We start from the raw sequence: 20,127 nt of genomic DNA on the forward strand, positions 1-20,127 counted from the left end.
CACTCAGTCTCTTCAAAATTGAATTCCCTATTGAGGCTCATTTAGTTGTTCCTTCTGGATGAGTCAGTGTATTTAGCTAAATTTTGGTGCCTCTGGTTCCATCTCCCCTTCTCTTCTCTGAGATGTCTTGATACATGAAGGGGTCATTTTGCCCTCCTGCCAGTGAGCAGAGTACCCTCTGAATACTCCCTGATCTCAGCTGCATATCACCTAGAACAGATCTGCTCCCTGGAGTGATGACAATGGAGGTGATAATGACTGATGGTGTGCTTCTTTCTAGGGAGGGCGGACACTGTCCTGTGAGACCAGCGTGCTCACACTCACCACTGGAGTGCGTGGGCCCTGCCCCCTACAGCCCCTTCCATCTGCCCACAGGCCTCCAGCACTCCCCCCCCCCCCCCATGTTCTCTCCAGGTAGGCCGGCCCTCTGGGCTCCTTGCAAGCCTCAGTCAGACCGTGGTAACCAGGACCTTGGCCTCTGGTTTTGCCATCTCTCCTTTTTCTGTTGCATGTCACCTTCTTCACACGCCTCCCAAGCCATGATGGAGTCTCCTAGAGAGTCTCTCTCTCCCTCTCTCTGTCTTTCACACACACTCACACACAAACCATTCAAGAAAGCACACCGCTAGCCCACTGTGCTTCTCCCCCCTGCATGCCTGGGCACAAGGGAGAGGGACCCAAGGAGAAGGTCTGCTCTCCTCTGCTCAGCCCCCTTCTCCTTCTCATTAGCCAGTGCAGAAGCGCAAGTTTTCCCTTTTACTCCAACACGCCTTCCCCTTAAGCCGAGGTTCCAACCTCAGGGCCCAGCCACCGTGGCAGAAAGGGCACCCTCTTTACCTAGGGGAGCACCTCAGCACCTACAGCCTACACACGCAGTGGCTCTCCAGCTGCAAGTCCACTTGCGACTAAGAATACTGAAGACAAAAATCATTTATTTGCTGTCGCGGAACGTGCTGTCATTACATTTGGTTTTCTCCTGTAATTCCTATGCCTCTCAACCAGCTCCCTCCCTACTCACACAGACACACCCAGTCATGCACATATAACAGACACAAGCACGTCTGCGCACCCCTCGTTGAATCAGATCAGAGAAAAGGGCAGCCCCAAGAGTCAGACCAGCAACTGGCCAAGGAGCAGGAGGGGTTCCTTAATTCCTTTTCCAGAAAATCTAGCACCACCATAGTCATAAAAATCATGGAGATGGTTAGTTCATTCCATTATTATTTACTTTATACCTTGAAGAATTATAACATTACACTATACATGAAAAAGTGTGCCAAATGTTTTCACTCAAAATTCCCATTTAACTCCAGAACACATGAATGCACACAGAATTTTTTATAACTGGATCTCGAATTGATATGTCTTCAAATTCCATTCTCTTATCAATTGTTTCTGTAAAGTTCCCAGTGAAGCCTATGTACATCCCCTACTATATGCACATGGCCCATAGTAGGCTCTTTGAGTCAAATTCAACCCTTAAGGAAATGCCTTAGTGAGGGGAGGAAGCAACATCAGCTAGAAACTCCTATAGTTTCTAGCAATATGAGATCAAACCTCTTAATCATGAGGGATTTTGTGAGGAATTTTTCCTCAGCTATTTATTTACTAGCTCAGTTCTCATCATTACGTGTGGAATATACAGCATTGTGGAAAGATTTATGGGTCAGATTTTAATCTCAGCTGCAGGGCATGCATCAGTGCTTATCTCTAAATAGAGGTGTGTTTTATGTGGTCATTGTTTCATGTGATCACAGGGCTCAGCCAGCCAAACGACTGCATACCTGAAGCCCAGGAGAAAGAGCAACAGTTGGAGGAGTAGAAGGAGCTGGAACAGAGGGCAAAGTGCCTGAGAGAAAGTTGTTTGTTATGGGCTCTTAAGCCATGGCACATAAATTCAATTAATCTCAAACACAGTTGGTGGAAATGAGGAATCTGGGCCTGAGATGTGACAATCTCATTGCTGTAGCACATTCCCCCCAACCGCAGTGCTTCCCTTAGGTGTGAGCTCAGGGAAAACACATAAACAGAGAAGTCAGGCTCTTTCTTGGAAATCTGATCCCTCCACTCCCTTTCTCTGCATTCCAGGCTGAGAGAGGAGCTTCATGGATGAACCTGAAGGGACACACAAGATGTGGTTTAAAGTTGCCATGAGCAGTGTCTCAGTGACCTCTCCCTGCCCTCTGAGGCCCAGCCAAGCTGGCTTTCTCATCAGGGCCCTGGGGAGGAGCTGAGCTGGGCTCCACTGGCGGCAGCTCCTATTACAAGGCCAAGGAAGGCCCTGCTTAATGTCCCCGGAGCCTTTGACACTAGATCCTCAGTCACTGTCTTCCACTGACCTAATGGGCCAGAATATGTCTTTCAGATTGAAACAATATTTTTGAACTTGAGAGCTCATCTATTTCTTCCAGAGAAGGCCCATTTGAAGTGACCCTCAACTGTGTTCCTTCCTTCCTTCATTCATTCATTCAGTATTTGTTAATGACCTATTTTACTAGGTAGGGTATATGGCACTTATTAAAGAACAGAACTCTCATAAGGTTTGTGTCTACTTTTGCCAAAATTATCTTCAAAGGAGATGAAAGATGATATAAGGAAACAACTGCCCAAACACAGCCTTAAAGAACACAGGGCCAGGGTCACCCCAGTCCTTTACCCACCTGGGTTTGGAGGTGAGGAGCATGACTAAGTGGAAAAGCACCTCAGCCATCACAGACCACTTCCCCTCCTGACCTGTGATCATAAATCAGGAAACAGATCACAGCCTAAAAAGAATGTTCTGGGAAGGCAGGGGGAAGTGTTAGGGCCAGGTGGCCAGGTCTGGTCCTGCCTACCCCTCTCTCTAATCCTTTCTGTACTGTGTGTATATATAATTAGTGTCTCCCAGAAATTTCTGTCCATCCAGAATCTCAGAATGTGTCTTTATTTGGAAACAAGGTTTTTGGACCTGTAATTAGTTTTGAGTCTCAAGATGAATTCTATCACCTTGGATTTAGTTAGGGTAACCTTAAATTTAGGGTGGACCTTAAATCCAATGGCTAATGTCCTTATTAGAAGAGGAGAGGACATAGAGAGAAGCACAGAGAAGAAGGTCACGTGAAGATTGGAATATTCTACAAGAAATGACAAGGACTGCTGGCAATAACCAGGAGCTAGGAAAAAGGCAAGGTGGTTTCTCCCTTAGAGACCCCAGAAGGTACCAACCCTGCCAACACTTTGATTTCATACTTGACTCCAGAACTCTGAAAATATATATTTGTGTCATTTTAAGCCACCCAGTTTGTACTCATTTGTTGTCACAAACCTAGAAAATTAATACAATTTGGGAGTTGTCAATATTCCTCAGCACTAGATCTGCCTCCGTCTTGCCATTGTCTTCCTCTAAACAATTCCTGCCTCCTAAGCTTCAAACATCATATTTTGGGACTAGAAGTAGGTAGAAGACAAGAGACAGGCAACCATCTCCATTTCCTTCTCAGTGATGTGAAGGTGATACTGGCTTGCAAGAACCCATTATCCACATCTCTTCCCAAATCCATCTTCAAGGACATCATGTTAGTACCTTGAAATTCAGATATAGCAGAGGTATTTACACCACAGAAATTGACAAACACTACAAATCAGGGTTTTTCCCCCCAGGGAGTCAACTGTTAAACACTTACCAGCACACACCGTCCCAACCTGTGTATCAGCTATTTTCCCAACTCTCTTCCTAGCTCCACTCTGTCCTATTCCTGCCAGAGAATGAGGGGGTCAGAAAAATGACACTCGTGTTGTTATGAGCAAAGCTGCAACCTTCTCCTTACTAAGAAGGCACTTGTTTAGCTCCGTTTTCCCTCTGAGCTCTGATCGTTACTCTGTGTATTATTGTATATGAGGTCAACCCCCCACGGGCATTTGATTATTTATAACTTCAGAAAGTTTCTTTTGCACAGCCATTTGCCAGGCTTTCATCTACAGCAGGCAGCATTTGATAGAAATATGGAAAATGGCCTGAACCTTAAATGACAAACAGATGAGGAGGTCTGATGAAAATCACACATGTTTGAACACCATGTGTTTTCACATGAAATATATATGGGATTTTTAATTGATGTTGACTCTAGCTCATGGTAACAGTTTTAGCTATCTTAATTAGTGGGTTACAAGAAACAGTAAAGGAAGGAATGTGATCAAGGTGACCCTAGAGAAAACCTGGCTTTGAGGGACCTCTCTTTACCCCCCTGTTTACCCTTCCCCAACCCAGTCTCCATGATCTCATTGAAAAGGAAACACTCTCTTGTCCTACCTATCCCTCCAAGCACAACGCAATATTAGCAGTCCTGCCTGAGTTTGCTATCTTCCCCATCGTGTAAGATCTTAAAGAGACAATGTGGCATTCACATTTTAGGTAGTCATCAGTGTTATTCTCCAATATTCCCAGTTGTCCACCCTTGGGGCACATGGTAGGATTGTACCTCCTAGCACCCTGTGGTTGGATAGGCCCATGGGACGAGCTCTGGTTAATGAGTTATGAGAGGTTGTGGCACATGTCATGGGTCAGAGCATTTAATTTCCAGTGCAAGTCCTTACAGAGCTTCCTTTCCCTCAGGCAGAGTGACCCAAGACATTAGAGATTGTAGCTGCCCCATCAGCCTGGGTTCTAGAGGACTCCTGAGTCCCCAGGCTTCTGAAATGGACATGTAACCCCTCAAGGTGTAAGGCTGTGTCGTTTAAATGTAACCCTGAGATTTGAAGCCTATTTGTTTCCACAGGAAAACTCAGCCCATCCTAACTATTAGTTCATCCCTCCTTGCAAGAACATCAGGGCTCACACAGTGCCAGGGCTCAGAGCTCAGAAAATGAACATTGAGGGTCGCGAACCCAGACCACTTAAAAAAGTATAGAAGGTGAGACCTGAGATGGACTTACAAATTGTGAAATGAAGGCCTAAGGAATCTGAGGCCCAGGGGGGAACATTTCCTGCCTTATATTATCCAGCTACTTAGTGGTGCTTCTGAATACACCACCTCTTCCACTGAGGAACTAAGTGCCCTTGATCTGATCACAGTTTCTCTGGATTTTAGTATCCTTACAGGATAATCTCAGAGGTTTCATGTTGGAGAGAATAGGATCTGGAGTCAAACTGGCTGACTCGGCTCTGGACTTACCAGCTGCGAGCCTCGCCCTAGGCCCCTGAAGCTCTGCTGGCCTCATGTCCAACATCTGCTGAGTGGGGATAGTAATAGGGTTACTGTGACGACATCTAAATGAGATCTATTTAAAACGCTTAGCACAGTGCCTAGAACATGCACGGCCAATAAACATTCACCATTGTTATTATATTCCCAGGGTTCCTGCTGGGTGCCACTCACAGGGAGGAGCGCTGGGACTCCTAAAAAAATGTCCCCAAAAGAAAGGGTGCTTATCTTTCCTAGGAACTAAAATGTCCTAAGCAGATTCACTATACTGTTCTATTTGGATAACTCCAATCTTTGCAGTGCATTTGGGATAGTTGGTTGTTTTGCCCGAATTATTCAGACAATTACCTCAGCTCTCCCTTTGCTTTAGCTGTAAAGCCCAGGGCAATAGCAACTGATTTATTAGACTTCATCACCCCAAGAGACTGTAAGTTCTATTTCAGCATCAAAAAGAGGAAAACACCCCTCAGAAAGGTGGCAAAGGCCCAGGAAGGAATGAAATTGTTCCCCTGAACCCTGTTTGATCCTAAAACTCAAGGATTGTTGCTCAGGTAACAGTGCGTGGCTGTGAGTGCTGTTTGAATATCCACAGGAAAAGAGTCCAAATCACAAAACACTATGTATTTGCAAGGTGATTTTCTTATTTACTTTCTCTTCAGCCCCCAGTGAGCTCATGACCATCTCTAGAATATTTTGGCAAAATTAAAGAGCCAGCAGTGGGCTCCAACGGTAGGAATCTAACTACAGGTTACCATCTCCAGATCACTGAAAAACACAGACCCATCCCCCTCAGAAGGATTTCCACCATATACAGGAGATCCTTTTCAAATGGCCAAAGATTTCTCATCTCAATTAGAAATAAAACTTGACTTGTAAGACACCCTGAGAAAAGTGATGTTTAAATGGTTCCTGAAGGTAAGCAGATTTTTTCCTCAAATGAGACTGGTGGAAAAGAGAATTCTACATATCTTAGTGTAGAAAAAGAAGGAAGGAAGGGCCCCTAGTAAGGAATAGCCTGGGGGTGGTATAATAGATCATTTTTACCCACTTTACAATTTCCTCCACCTTTAGCTTCATGGACAAGCCCCAGGGTTTCCCTGGGCCAAGAGTTGATTCAGGATCCAGCTAACCAATTTCACGTGGCATTCTGGGACTTCTCACTAACACAAGGACACAAGTAATCCATGGGGTCATAGGCCAGAGGAGATGATTGTAAAGCAGGACCAGCGGCCATAAGATGAAGTCTGTGTCCAGCAAGGCCTATCTGTCATTTGCTTTTCCTGATTTCTGTTCATGGCTTTCTGTTCTCTTTGGGACAGTGCCCAAGGTATCACTCTGCAGAGAACAGGATTTCGGGGCCCAAGAATTGTTTTTAGACCTCAAGCATGAAAGGGATGGGAGAGGGTAGTGCAGAGGAGAAGACAGGGGATGTATCCATCCACACTAATGTAGTACAGATTTGATGTCATAAGATTTTGCTTGCCTCAGGGAGGGAAGAGCTTCATCTATGAGTCAACTGGGTCAGGCTTGGCTGACCTTGGCTGGGCTCATTCATGCACCTGAGTTCAGCTGGTGGGACTACTGGAATTTGGTTGGTCTAGGGTGGCCCCAATTTGGAGATCTTAGCTGTTTCGAATGTGCCTCTCATATTTCTCCAGCAGGCCAGTAGCAAGTGTCTCAGGGTAAAAAGCATGAAGAAAGGAATGACATTGAGACAATTAATGAAATTAATCTACTGCAGCATCTATCTTTCATGTTGGAAAACTCTCTCAAACACCTCCTGACCCTTTGCTGTCCATTCATATTCAGTGTGAGACGATAGCCTATTGTTAGTCTATGCAGGAGGACAGGGCTTGTTGACAGCTGGAGGTCACTGTAGGATAATCAGGCAACAGCTGGCCTTTTCACTAGGGGCCTCCAAATATCAGCATGTGGCTCTTTTCTTGAGGACTTTTAGCTTCTCCAGAGAAAAATCTCCTAAGGTGAGGTATAACCTCTAATAATTTTTGTTTTAGTTTTTTCCCAGTTTTATTGAGATATAATTGACGTGTAACATTGTCTAAGTTTAAGGTGTACAATGGGATGCTCTGCTACATGTATATATTACCAAATGATTACCATAATAAGGTTAGTTAACACATACATCACCTCACGTAATTGCCATGTGTGCGTGTGTGTGTGTGTGTGTGTGTATTGAGAACATTTAAGATTTACTCTCTTAGCAACCTTCAAGTATATAATACGGTATTGTTAACTATAGTCACCGTGCTGTACATTAGATCTCCTGAATTTATTTTATAAATGAAAGTTTGTATGCTTTGATCAACATCTCCCCATTTCCCCCACCTTCATTCCACTCTCTGTTTCTATAAGTTCAACTTTTTCATATTCCACATATAAGTGAGGTTATACAGTACAGTGGCGCCTCGGTTTTCGAATGTCATCTGTTCCAGAAGACTGTTCGAGTTCTGAAACGCTGGGGAACCGAGGGACCCACAGCCCACAGCTGGGCCTCAGGATCTTGCCCTCAGTGGGAGCCGTGTGGCGTGTTCGACTTCCGAGGCGAGCTCAGACTTTCACCCAGCCTCCCTGCCGGTGCCTGATGGTGCCTGGTGTCTCCCAGCATTGAGCTTCCTGGGGTTCCGTCAGGAAATCGGGGCGTTTCCCTGCAGTACCCTTCTACCAGAAACAGGGATGCTGCAGCATGACAGTGGCAACTTCTGAGGAACCTGAGGACTTGGGGAGATGACTCACATTTTTATATTTTAGTACTGCTTGATTTTAAAGCCTATAATTCTATAATAATTTTAAATTTAATTATAAAAGAAAGGTAGACATGAGGGGAAGAAGAGTTTTGACATTTTTGGTTGGGAGTTCATTTGGAAGCTGCAGTCTGAGAAATAATTAGTCTAATTCCCTCTCTATGTCTAGTTGCTTTGGGGGGGGAAAGGTGGCACTTTCTAATCTTATTCATTTCATGGCACAGATAGAAAATGATAATAATTGTATAGCATACTGATGACTCATGGCCAAAAGCAACTTGGTCCAAAGGCTGGTCCCTGGCTTCCCAGGCCTCTCTCAGTTACCCCAAGGGCCAAGGGCACAATAACTCGACACACCTATAATCTGAGTGTGGCATGCCAGTAGGGAAGCTCTGCCTCAAACTATCTGTGGTAATGAACCCATTCTTTTTTCTTTACTTCTAATCCATTACAGACCGAGATACATTCTACTTCAAGTGACTGGTGCAGCCACTCACCAGCCACCAGTTCAATAGCTCACAGACTGTACTGGCCCACACCCTATTCAATGAAACAACCCACTGATCGTACGCTTGGAGTCACAGCAATGTCCAGTAGATTGAAATGTTTCTAAACACGTCTTCATTTCAGTATTTCTCTTTTCATGGACTGGTAATAAAGATCTAACTGTTTCCTGACCAAGGAAAGCTGAGAACCAAAGAGTCATTTAGATCTAGAACAACTACGGTTTTTCCTTGTTTTTGAAAATCTCTTTTATTCCAATCAGCTTCCTTTGTAGGACATTCTTCTGCCTTAGAGAATTAATTCAAATGTTTTGTTTTCAGATGAAGATGTTGAGAGAGAGAGAAGTGAGTTTCCTGAAGCCCCACAGTTGGTTTGCAACAAATCTCCGCATCCAGCTTGATGTTTTCATCCACAGCTCCAATCTGACCTAAGACAGAAATGTGTGTTCTAGTTACTAAGTCCATTTCATCAATATCTGACATCACTTTTGGTAATGCTAATGTCCTAATTGCCAACTATCATCTAAAATTATAATAGGGTTGCCCTGGCCAAGTGGCTTAGTTGGTTAGAGAGTTGTCATGTACACCAAAAGTCTGCAGGTTCAATTCCTGGTCAGGGCACATCCCTAAGTTGCAGGTTTGATCCCCTGTTGGGACGCATACAGGAGGAAACCAATCAATGTTTCTCTCTCACATTGATATTTCTCTCTCTCTCTCTCTCCCTATCTCTCTCTCTAAAGTCAGTAAACATATCCTCAGCTGAGGATTTTTTTTTTAATGTAAAATAAGAATAGGGCTGTCAAGTTTACATTTGGTGTGTACAGAATGTCTTAGTCCATTTGAGCTGCTGTAAGAAAATACCACACAGACTGGGTGGCATATAAACAACAGAAATTTATTTCTCTCGGTTCTGAAAACTAGGAAACCCAAGATCAAGGTGCTGGCAGATTTGGTATGTGGTGAGAGCCTGCTTTCTGGTTGATAGACGGCAGTATTTTCCCCATTTCCTCACGTGGCAGAAGGGGGCGAGAACTCTCTTTCATCTCTCCTAAGGGCACTAATTCTATTCACAAGGGCTCCACCTTCATGACATAATTGCCTTCCAAAGGCCTCACCTCCAAATTCCACATATTAAGGCTTAGGTTTCAACATATGGATTTTGGGGGGACACAAACATTCAATCTATAGCCAAGTGTGTACACTTTCCCAGTGGCCCCCAAGTTCCACTCTTACAGTTGGCAAGGGTCCCTGCTGAAGCCTGGCTCATGAGGCCAGAGCTTCCCTGGTGCAGTAGACACGGAGTCTCAACAGCAGGCACAAAGTCATGTCACTCAGAGCTATTACCCAGGCTGCCAGGTCCCACTGGGTTACAAGGGCTCTAAATAAGCCCAGGCACATTCGCAAGAGGGTCTGCAATCCTGAAACCACATCACATGAGGAAACATGGAAACAGCAGGAGATATTCAGGCTGGAGAAGAGAAAATTCAAGGAGACACAGAGCTATTAATAAATATTTGAAGGGTTGTCACATAGCAGATGAATTAGACATATTCCAAGGGGCCCCAGAAGTTCACACAAGGAACATATGTGTGGGAATGTCATCTTAATGTGAAGAGCTTTCTAGCAATTGTAGCTGTCTTATGATAGAATGATTATTTTGAAAGGTAGTGAGTTCCCTGCCACCAGAGATATTCAAGCAGGAATATTTGGAAAGGTGTCAAGTATTGCCAGATAAAATAAAGGATGCTCAGTTAAATTCGAGTTCCAAGTAAACCATAAATACTTTTTTAGTATAATCACATCTCAAATATTACATAGAACCTACTTATACTGGAAAAGTATAAGCATTTTTATTTGTTAGCTCTGTAAGTAGTGGGGAACAATCTGGGCTATGATTTTACCACTCTTTTTAAGATTATAGGAAGGTATGCCTAAACAGTCAGGCTGTTGTTGGTCTAAATGAAAAACATAATTTTTCTAAAGAAAAACTGCCCTCCCGAGTCCCTTAGAGCTAATACTAACTACCCAGCTGCTCCAGCCGGGGCTGTCATTACAGAGCTCAATAAAATGGATCCTCTTCAGCTCTGGGGGATTGAGAGCTGCAGGGCTTCCTCACGCAACAATGAGAACTTGTCGGTTTTGTTTAGTAAACATAATATGTGATACCAGGCACTCCCCTCGGCTGTTTTATATCAGGCTGCACTGCCAGCCAGAGGCAAGGCCTGTGGCTCCTTGGTCAGGGATCTTGTTAGAAAGAAAGCAAAGACCATAGGTGTTCCCTGGAGAAAAGACATAAGATCCAATCAGAAAAGAATTCATGCAAAAGTTCACTGCTGCCACCAAGCCCCACATGCCCTGCCTGAGCCACCCCGTGGGAGAAGAGGCTTCATCTGGCCTCTCCCCGGAGCCCCCACCCCGAGCACTGTTTCTTGGCCGGCGGGCCCTCTGGAGCTGGCCCTCCACACTGCCACATTACAGATTCCTGAACTGAAGCAGAAGGTATCAGGAAGTAATTCTGAATTTCCTGCCTTTCATCAGTTTAAACCAGATGCTCGCCCCTCACCAGCTCGGACCACCGAGGAAGGCGGACCCTTGCACTCAGCCAAAGCATCAAGGCTGTAAAAACTCCCAAAGCCTCGTGGTCTCAAAGGGAAACAGAAAGTGAAGTCTGAAAATGCCTAGCCTGGCTCCCATGGCTCTCCCCACACCTAGAGACCTGCTTAAGGCCGGTCCGCTGCACCTGAGTGTCATTCCTCATTGCATCTGGTGCCAGGTAAGCTGACACCACCCAGCTACGGGCTGTGTGTTGGTCCAGCTGTGAACTGCTCCGCAGCATTCTGAAAAACAAAGGAGGTGTCAGTAGAGGACACACCCAGCTTTGGGGGGGGGGGGGAGGCTCAGTTCAACCTACAAATGCTCAAATCCATTCCTTAACTGACAGAATGCGAAGCAGGGGAGGCTGGCTTGTATAGGACAGGTATCCAGAACCCCATATGCCTGCTCAGCGGACTGGTGCTGAGCAGGCAGAGTCTCAACACTGGCCTCATGGCTCAGACCAAGCTGAAAAGCAAAGCTGAAAATAGACCCGATTCATCCATCTATTCAAGCAGCAGCTTGGTAGTGTTGTTGGCAGTGGGAACGGCACCAAGTGTTGGGGACCCATGGGGTCAGATCGGATCTGGGTTCAGCAACCTCAGTTATTTGGGTTCTGGCTAGGAAAGAGTTCAGAGCCAAGACCCAAACTAAAAGAGAACGTTTATTTATAAAATCACCGAGGTAGAAGTAATTCCTGGAAGACATGGACTTAGGAAACAAGTTATATAGGTAAAGGAAGGGTTCTTGGAGCTTGAGAGTGAGGAAGCTAACAGTAATGTGCTGGGGGGGGGGGGGCTGGGAGGGTGCTCCGAGAAGGGAGCACTGGGTCCTCTGTCCTAAGGGTTTTAAGCAGCTAGATCTTAGGGGAGGTAGCAGGGGAAGATCTCAATAGAATATTCAGCAGCTTTCCAGGTGTGTCCTTTCAGGGTCTAGGTCCCCACTGATTGATTGGTCAGCCCCAGGGCAGGGGGTCATTATTCAATGCAGCTGGTCCTGAGGTCAGCCTTGGTGTTGCTTGTCTGGTTTTGCTGCTTTTCTGGGCCTGGAGCTGAAATACAACTGAGGCCTAGATGTTATCTCTAGGAAGGAAAGGTCAGGGAGTCCAAGATGAATGACCAGGGATATGCTAGGGGAGAAAAGTCACCCTGGGGGCAAGGCCCCACCCTACAATTGTCTTTTGCTAGGCACCCAGTGTTTTGCACCCTGGCGACCTTCTGAACCTGGACCATCATCCTTGCTCTGCTCATGTCTTTCTAACTGCCTACAACAGTAGGGCTGCAACAGGGATGGTCTGATAGCCGTCCAGCAGAAATTAGCATTTTGTCAGCAGCCCCAAGAGGCCAGGAAGCTGAAATTAGGAAATGGACAATGAATCAGAAAGAAGTTTAAAGCATATGCTTCTGTGCTTTGTCCAAAAGGGACTCTGAGCAGGTGACCTACAAACTCAACAGCAATCCACATGGGCTGGCTTTCCTAGAGGACACTTCAGAAAAGCATTTATTTTAAGGCCATGACAGTACCCATGGTGACTGTTTCATCCAGCTTCAGCCAGGATCTCCCAGCTGACTAGCCAGAGAAAGATCCAGAAGGCTCAGGTTGGCTCGGAATTCCTCATCCTGATTCGATGTCCCCCTCCCCATCCCCTCCACCCCACCCCCCATAAACAATTTTTTTACTTTCTGCTTCCCCCTCCTAAATCATCTTAGCCAGCGTGAAAATAGGATCCTGTCATCGCAAAAAAGAAGCCGGTGTCCCCTGCCTCTGCTTACCACAATTTGTGCCAAAATTCAAATAAATGGCTTTAAAAAGAGAATTGAGAGAAAGGAATAAGCGACAGTGATGGAAGATGAAGGGACAGAAAGGGGAGGGGGAAAGGAAATGGGAAGGCGAGAGGGAAACGGAGAGAGAGGAAAGTGGAAACAGGGAGTAAGGTGTAGGAGAAAATGGGAGAAGGAAGAAAGGATGGGAAGGGAGGCTGGCAAAGGGAAGAAAGAATGACAACACCGGTTCCCTCATCTCATCCTTCCTGAGAATCAGGTTTCACTTATAAAAGGCAGAGACACTGCCAACCCTGAGCTGTCCAGGGACTGCAGGACTCCAGCCTCCAAGCCCCGGGGAGGAAACAAGGGGACAGGACCAGGACGCGAAGATGCACCTTCCACGGCAGCCCCAGGGGAGGGGGCCACGGAGGTCTCAGGGCAGGGTGCAAGGGGCTCCCGAGACCCCATGGGACCCTGAGTAGGAGGGACAAATGTCATTCCTTGGGCTTCCTCCCTCCAGGGTCTTGATTATTTGGGGTGGGATCTTTTCTTGTTCTCTTCACTGACTTCCTGCCTTTAAGATCTCCCCATAGCTCGCTGCAGAGACACCCCCGCCCCCCCAACTGGCAGTCTCTTCTAGAGAGTTGTAGAAAACTGGAGTAAAGAAAAATGTCAAATAAGGCCAGCATGGAGCAGTCCATGTCCATCTGGGGAGGACTTGACGATCGGGCTCCTGGACGCCTCAACCCCATCCCCTCTCCAAATTGCTTACCCTTAGCAAATTGCCACCTGCCTGAAATTCCACCATTTATCACTTGTCAGTTCCTGATGACTTAATGTGAACTGGCTTATGTGATTGCACCGGAGGAGGAAAAGGTATTTGAGGGCCTCCCCACCCCGGAGGTCCTAGGGTCTTGGCCATACTTCTGTGTATAAATTTGCTTGTACACACCCATTCATACGTATCAGACATCACACACCCTTTTCAATTACCCCATGCCAATTCATTGTCACACAGTGTATGGCTGCTGTCACACTGCAATGGCGGAGTAGTTGCAACAGAGACCATATCACCCATAAGTCCTAGAACACTTACTCTCCTGTTCTTTCCTGAAAAGTGTGCTGATTTCTGCCTCAAATCCATCCAAGTTACATCTCTCCCCTCTCCCAGCTTCCTTGAAAAAAAGGAACTGCACTCCTATACCATCTACTAGACTCTCTTCTGGTCTAGCCCCAGAATTCTTAGCTGAACCAAATGGATTATATCCAGCCAATTTACATGTACAATTCTCTCCTTTGCCCACAAAGCCTTTTGAAATTGCTCCTGTCTACACTGAACTTCTCCTTTCTCTGAAATCTACCTGTTGTACAACTAGCTCTTGTGGCAATTAACTACATTATAGTCTTCCGGTTTTGCTGTGTTCATGCTGTAAATTCCTTGAAGTAGATTCTGGGTGTTATTCAATTTAACACACGTGGTTTGAGGTCTTAGTATGTGCAAAGCACTGTAGAGAATTTGAAGAAGCTTAAGACAATCTCAGATTCCATGGATTTATAATCTGGTGAGGGGGGAAATAAATTAATTTTATGATCCATAATAGATAGATAATACATGATGATGATAGACGATTGATAGATAGATGATAGATAGATGATAGATGATGATAGATAGATGATAGATAGATAGATAGATAGATAGATAGATAGATAGATAGATAGATAGATAGATAGATAGATAGACAGATAGATATAGATAGATAGATATAGATAGATAGATGATAGATAGATAGATAGATAGATAGATAGATAGATAGATAGATGATAGATAGATAGATAGATGATAGATAGATAGATAGATAGATAGATAGATAGATAGATAGATAGATAGATGATAGATAGATAGATAATAGATAGATAGATAGATAATGATAGATAGATGATAGATAGATAGATGATAGATAGATAGATAGATGATAGATAGATAGATAGATAGATAGATAGATAGATAGATAGATAGATAGATAGATGATAGATAGATAGATGATAGATAGATGATAGATAGATAGATAGATAGATAGATAGATAGATAGATAGATAGATAGATAGATAGATGATAGATAGATGATAGATATAGATAGATGATAGATGATAGATGATAGATAGATGATAGATAGATAGATAGATAGATAGATAGATAGATAGATAGATAGATAGATAGATAGATAGATGATAGATAGATAGATAGATAGATAGATAGATAGATAGATAGATAGATAGATGATAGATAGATAGATGATAGATATAGATAGATGATAGATGATAGATAGATATAGATAGATGATAGATGATTGATAGATAGATGATAGATAGATAGATAGATAGATAGATAGATAGATAGATAGATAGATAGATAGATAGATAGATATAGATAGATGATAGATATAAAAGATAGATGATAGATATAAATAGACGGTAGGAGTGTTCAAAAGAGAGGAAGATCTCCTCTAGTTGGGGCAGAGAGAGTGAGAGCCAAAAGGAGAAGCAGCAGTGCCTTCAGGGGCCAACAGAGGGAAGTGAAAACAACAGGAAAGGTGAACCCCAAAAAGGCAAAAGTTACCCCTGAGCCAGCTATCCCTTCCCACCTAGGGAGTTTCCCACAAGTTAGAAACTTGGAGGGTGCAAGCTTCCTTTCCATAGGGCAGACGTTTCCTTCCTCACCAAATGTATTAGACAGCACTAAGGACTACAGCCAGAGCCAGAGCTGACAAGTCCAGGAGGTGGGACTTGGCTGCACTATGAAGAGATCCTAATATTCAGAATTGTTCAAAGATAGAACAGACTGCCTTGAGAGAATATGCCTAGCCTCCTACAAAGAGGTTTAAACATACACTAGATGCATACCTAAGAGAATACAGACAATGTTTGGACTAGACCCTCTACTGAAAAGTATGGTTTACAAACCAGCAGCATCTACATTACCAGGGAGTTAGATGCCATGCAGATTCTCAGCCCTCACACCAGAATTACTGGATTAGAATCTCCTAGGCTGTGGTTATTAGAATCAACTAGACCTCCAGATAATTCATAGACAGGTTAAACTTTGAGAAGCATGAACTAGGCTTCCTTCAAATTTCCTTCCAACCCTCAGAACCTTGCTTTCAAAATTGGGGTCTGAGACTCTTTGAGAGGCGAGACATTAGTAATGTTATTATGAATAACATTTTTGCTATTTCTTTCAAAGAGATTCTCAAAACTACCCATGAGCTTTGTCAGATACTCAGTATCATTAGGCATCAAGTTTAAGGATTAAGGACTTTCAGGAAATATACGAATAAGACATTCTAAATAGAGTGCTATTATAGACATCTGAATTTTCCTATGTGCTCACTTCCAACATGTCATCATGCTCACACCAAGTAGTGCTTTCTTGGTTCATCTCAGACCCATCCCACACTCTCAGTCACAGCCAAGAGGAGCCCTGTAGCGAGTTTTGGTCCAACTCCAAGAGAAATGCAAGTTCCTGGGAGCCTCTGTAACCCCAACAAACTACATCTTGGGGCCCACTGCAAGTCCAATACTATCCCAGTGTAATTTCCCACTCTCAATACCAAAAGAGAAAAGGAAGGCAAAGGACTTGTGCAGCCCCTTCCAGTCTCCCCACCCCCGCCCACATTGCATTCCGCACACACACTGAGGCATTAGCATCGGCTGATTTGGAAGGAATATTGGAAATGAAGTGATAGCAGAGTAAATGTCAATGCATTCAGTGTGACACCGTGAGCACCAGATCTTAAACAGCTTCATCATTGTGGCATTTACTGTATCCTGAAATAATATTAATCCCACTGTTGTCCTTCTTGATGGAATCATCCATGAATATGGTTTATGGGCCTGGCCAAAGTGATAATAGGTTAAAAGAACAGCCTATCCAGTGTTCCACTAAATTAAGGTCGCTTCATGGAATTTAATGAAACAAGTACTGCATGGGGTTTTCAAAGGACGTTCTTGTAATTCATGTCTATTTAGGGCTCCTGATAACCAGAAACCTAATTTCTTAGAGTAAAATAGCTTTTTTTTTTTTGTAAAGCCTGGTCATATAAAAGAATAAAAAATAAAAAACTTTAAAGGGCAATAATCAGACCTCAACTGTAATATTTTGTTATTTCAAATCCATAGTTTAAGCAAAAAAAAATTTTTTTAAGTCGGGAGGGAGGCAGAGACATTTTGAATAAAAACCAAATATAAAATTTAATCAGATTCATATGCCATTCTGCAGTTGAATGCAGAAATAAGAATCCTGTCCTGCCCTCTCCCTTTAGCCACACACATGAAGAAATAAAAAGATCTTGGATAGAGAAGCCCACAGCATGCTAGAAATGATGGGGGTTGAAAGAACCGTTCAGACTTTGCGAATGGTAGAGGGAAGGCGAGGACAAATGTCCCTCCACACCTATTTCCTTTCCACTTGCCAAGGCTAAACAGGGCTCAAAGGTTGAAACCTTCTCTAAGAAAGACATAACCCCAGATTCATGTCCCCAGAAATATAGGAACATTCCACTGGAATTAATATCCCTGGAAGTATAGAACATTCCATTTCCCCTGCCAAAGACTGAGCCAAAAGTATTAAACAATAACAGATATTTATTTCACATCCAATATGAGCAGTAGGTCATTCCAACTACGTTTTAGGGTAGGGATAAGTCCCAAAGGGACTCATCGAGTTGTTTCTGGAGTGTGCCTTTTTCAGATTTCGTGTCACCAATGACTTCATATTTTTTGTTAGAGAGGCAGTCACAAATTCAGACACCAACAGAGGTCAGACAGGTAACTTATAAATAAGTGACGTGGGCTAGGTGAAATAGACAATAGGGACAGGTTGGGACCTTGTTCAACAAGAGAATGCTTGTCCCATTGATAAGGAGAAGCCAACTTTGAGCTCGGGATCATTGCTTCCATGCAGGATCCTATACTTAGTATTGCTATAGTTTCTGATCTTTCAAAAGATCCCAGAAACTTCAAATGTTTATGTGAAATAGTTTAGCTCTAAAGCAACACAATTTAATTATGTTCTAAATATTACGGGACATCGTGTCTGTGACCCTAACTCAGCTTCCATGTCGGGAGTCTGCCACTCTGTGTCAGGGCAGCAGCCAGCAATGTCATTTAGGCTCCAAAGCACAGGATTGGAAAAGGGACAGCTGTGTTAAATATAAACCCCAAAATATGTATAATAGCAATGCAAAAAGCAATCAATTAACTTTATCACATTAAGTAAAAAGAGGTCATTCCTTTTCTATCTCATCTACTTTCTCTCTGCACTGAGCCTATTCACAGTCAGCTTTCAGTCAATTTTGCTTTTCAGGCAAATCTTTGTAAAATACCTGAGATCTGACTTCAGGAAAACGGGGTGGGTCTGCCACCTTCTGAGTGACTCTCTCCTGGGTCCCCATTAAAAAAACCTTCTTCCCTCCTCTACATGGCCAATCTATTCTGAGCTGCCCCTTTTCACTAAAAATTTGTGGGGATGTCTCTCTCAGTCAATTTCAATTATATCTCTCAAGACTAAACTGGGTTAATTACCCAGAAAGTTGGCTGTCTTTTAAGGGCCCAATTCACTCTGACCCAGAAGACACATATATAATATATTTGGCACAAGTTCCCAACGCAGCCTACCTGATCCCCAGCTCAAGCATGGCAGGACGACCCAGTTTTTCTGCTTCTAAAAATGCAAAAGATGTCATCTGCCCACAGACAAGTGCCCAGGAGCCTTCTGTAAGCCAAGTAGAGGGCTGTAACAACAGAAAGCTCTAACCCCCAGTGGTGGGCAAACATCGCAGCAGCCATACAAACCCTGAAGGGCTGCATGAAGCCAGACAATATCTCCAACCATCTGGATTTTCCAGGAGAAAGAAAGCAAACCAGGAGCTTGCACTTCACCTTGCCCTTCAGCCTCAACTATGTCTTGTCCCTGACACAGGAGGCCTCTGCAGCATCCCTCCAAATCCTTCTCCTATAAGCTCATAGCAAGTACAGTCTGTACCACATGACACCTTGTCTCGCTCCATCATTTAACTCTTTCTGCGTCTATGCTTGAGCTCAATTATGACCTTTTTAAAAATAGGGTACATTTGTGATATTGCTTTATATTTAACACAGAGCTAGCAATGAGCCTTCAGCATAAGTGGGGCTCATTTAATATTTATGAAAGGGAAGAAAGAAATTGGCCAACATATTAAAGTTAAACTCAGTCACAAAGGAGAGAACTCCATTGCATAAAGGATGCAGCCAAAAGCAGGAAAGTTGGCACATCACCCATCAGTTAACAGTTTACAAAATGTGATTTTCAGCCTGACATCCCCAGCTCCTGGTCACAATAACCTTGAGTGAAATGCTGATATGATTTCTACACATTCTGTGCTCTGCCTTAGTACATTCTTGGAATATGCACTTGAGCCCAGTCATCCTAACAATAAAAACTATTAAAAAAGGAATATATCCCCTGAAATATGTTCAAATAACTTGATAATATATATATTATCTTACTCAACAAGCATCCATTGGTTTCTAGTGAATCTAGAAGAAAGTCATTAATGTTGTGACTTTTTTTGCTCCCTAAAATCGTGACAGTTGGAGTCTGATTTGGCAAATGTGAGAATATTTTATCAGTGCAACCCAGCTAAATCTCTGAGGACCCAGCTCTGTAGGAATCAACATGATCTCCAAAGATGAGTGCATATTGGCTCGTGTCTGCCTCTCCTCTGTGGCCACACTGGCTGAACCTCTCTTCCCCCCGCTCCTGTCACTGCACTAACCTCCTCTTGGGCTCAACATCTCTCACTCCTCAGTTCCTCTTTTCTTGTCTTTACTCCAGTCAAATTGGGCTAGCACAGTTCCTTACAAAGGCCCCACCTAGCCCTGGCCTGTGTGGCTCAGTTGGATGAGCACCATCCCATGCCCCTAAGGGTCACCAGTTTGGTTCAACTGATCTGTATTTCTTGCTTTCTCTCTCTCCCTCTCCCTTCCTCTCTCTCTAAAAATCAATGATTTTTAAAAAGGCCCCGCCTATCTCTTCTTAATGACTGTGCTCAACCTGATATTTCTTCTTGCAATGCTTTTCCCTCTTTCTTGACTCCACTCCTGTCTCCATTCCCATTCCTCCAAGTCCAGCATGAAAGTCATTTCCTCTGGAAGTCTGATCATTACTCCTCCCCACCAATAATGATTTAATTATAACACTTATCTCATTAGACCTGAATCCCAGGCATTTGCATTATTTTATTGTCTTTACTCAGCTTTATAGATGATCATAAGGGTGTTGCTAATCTTC

Source organism: Miniopterus natalensis, chromosome 13 (assembly GCF_054644295.1).
Source record: "Miniopterus natalensis isolate mMinNat1 chromosome 13, mMinNat1.hap1, whole genome shotgun sequence".
In the NCBI taxonomy this organism is placed as follows: domain Eukaryota; kingdom Metazoa; phylum Chordata; class Mammalia; order Chiroptera; family Miniopteridae; genus Miniopterus; species Miniopterus natalensis.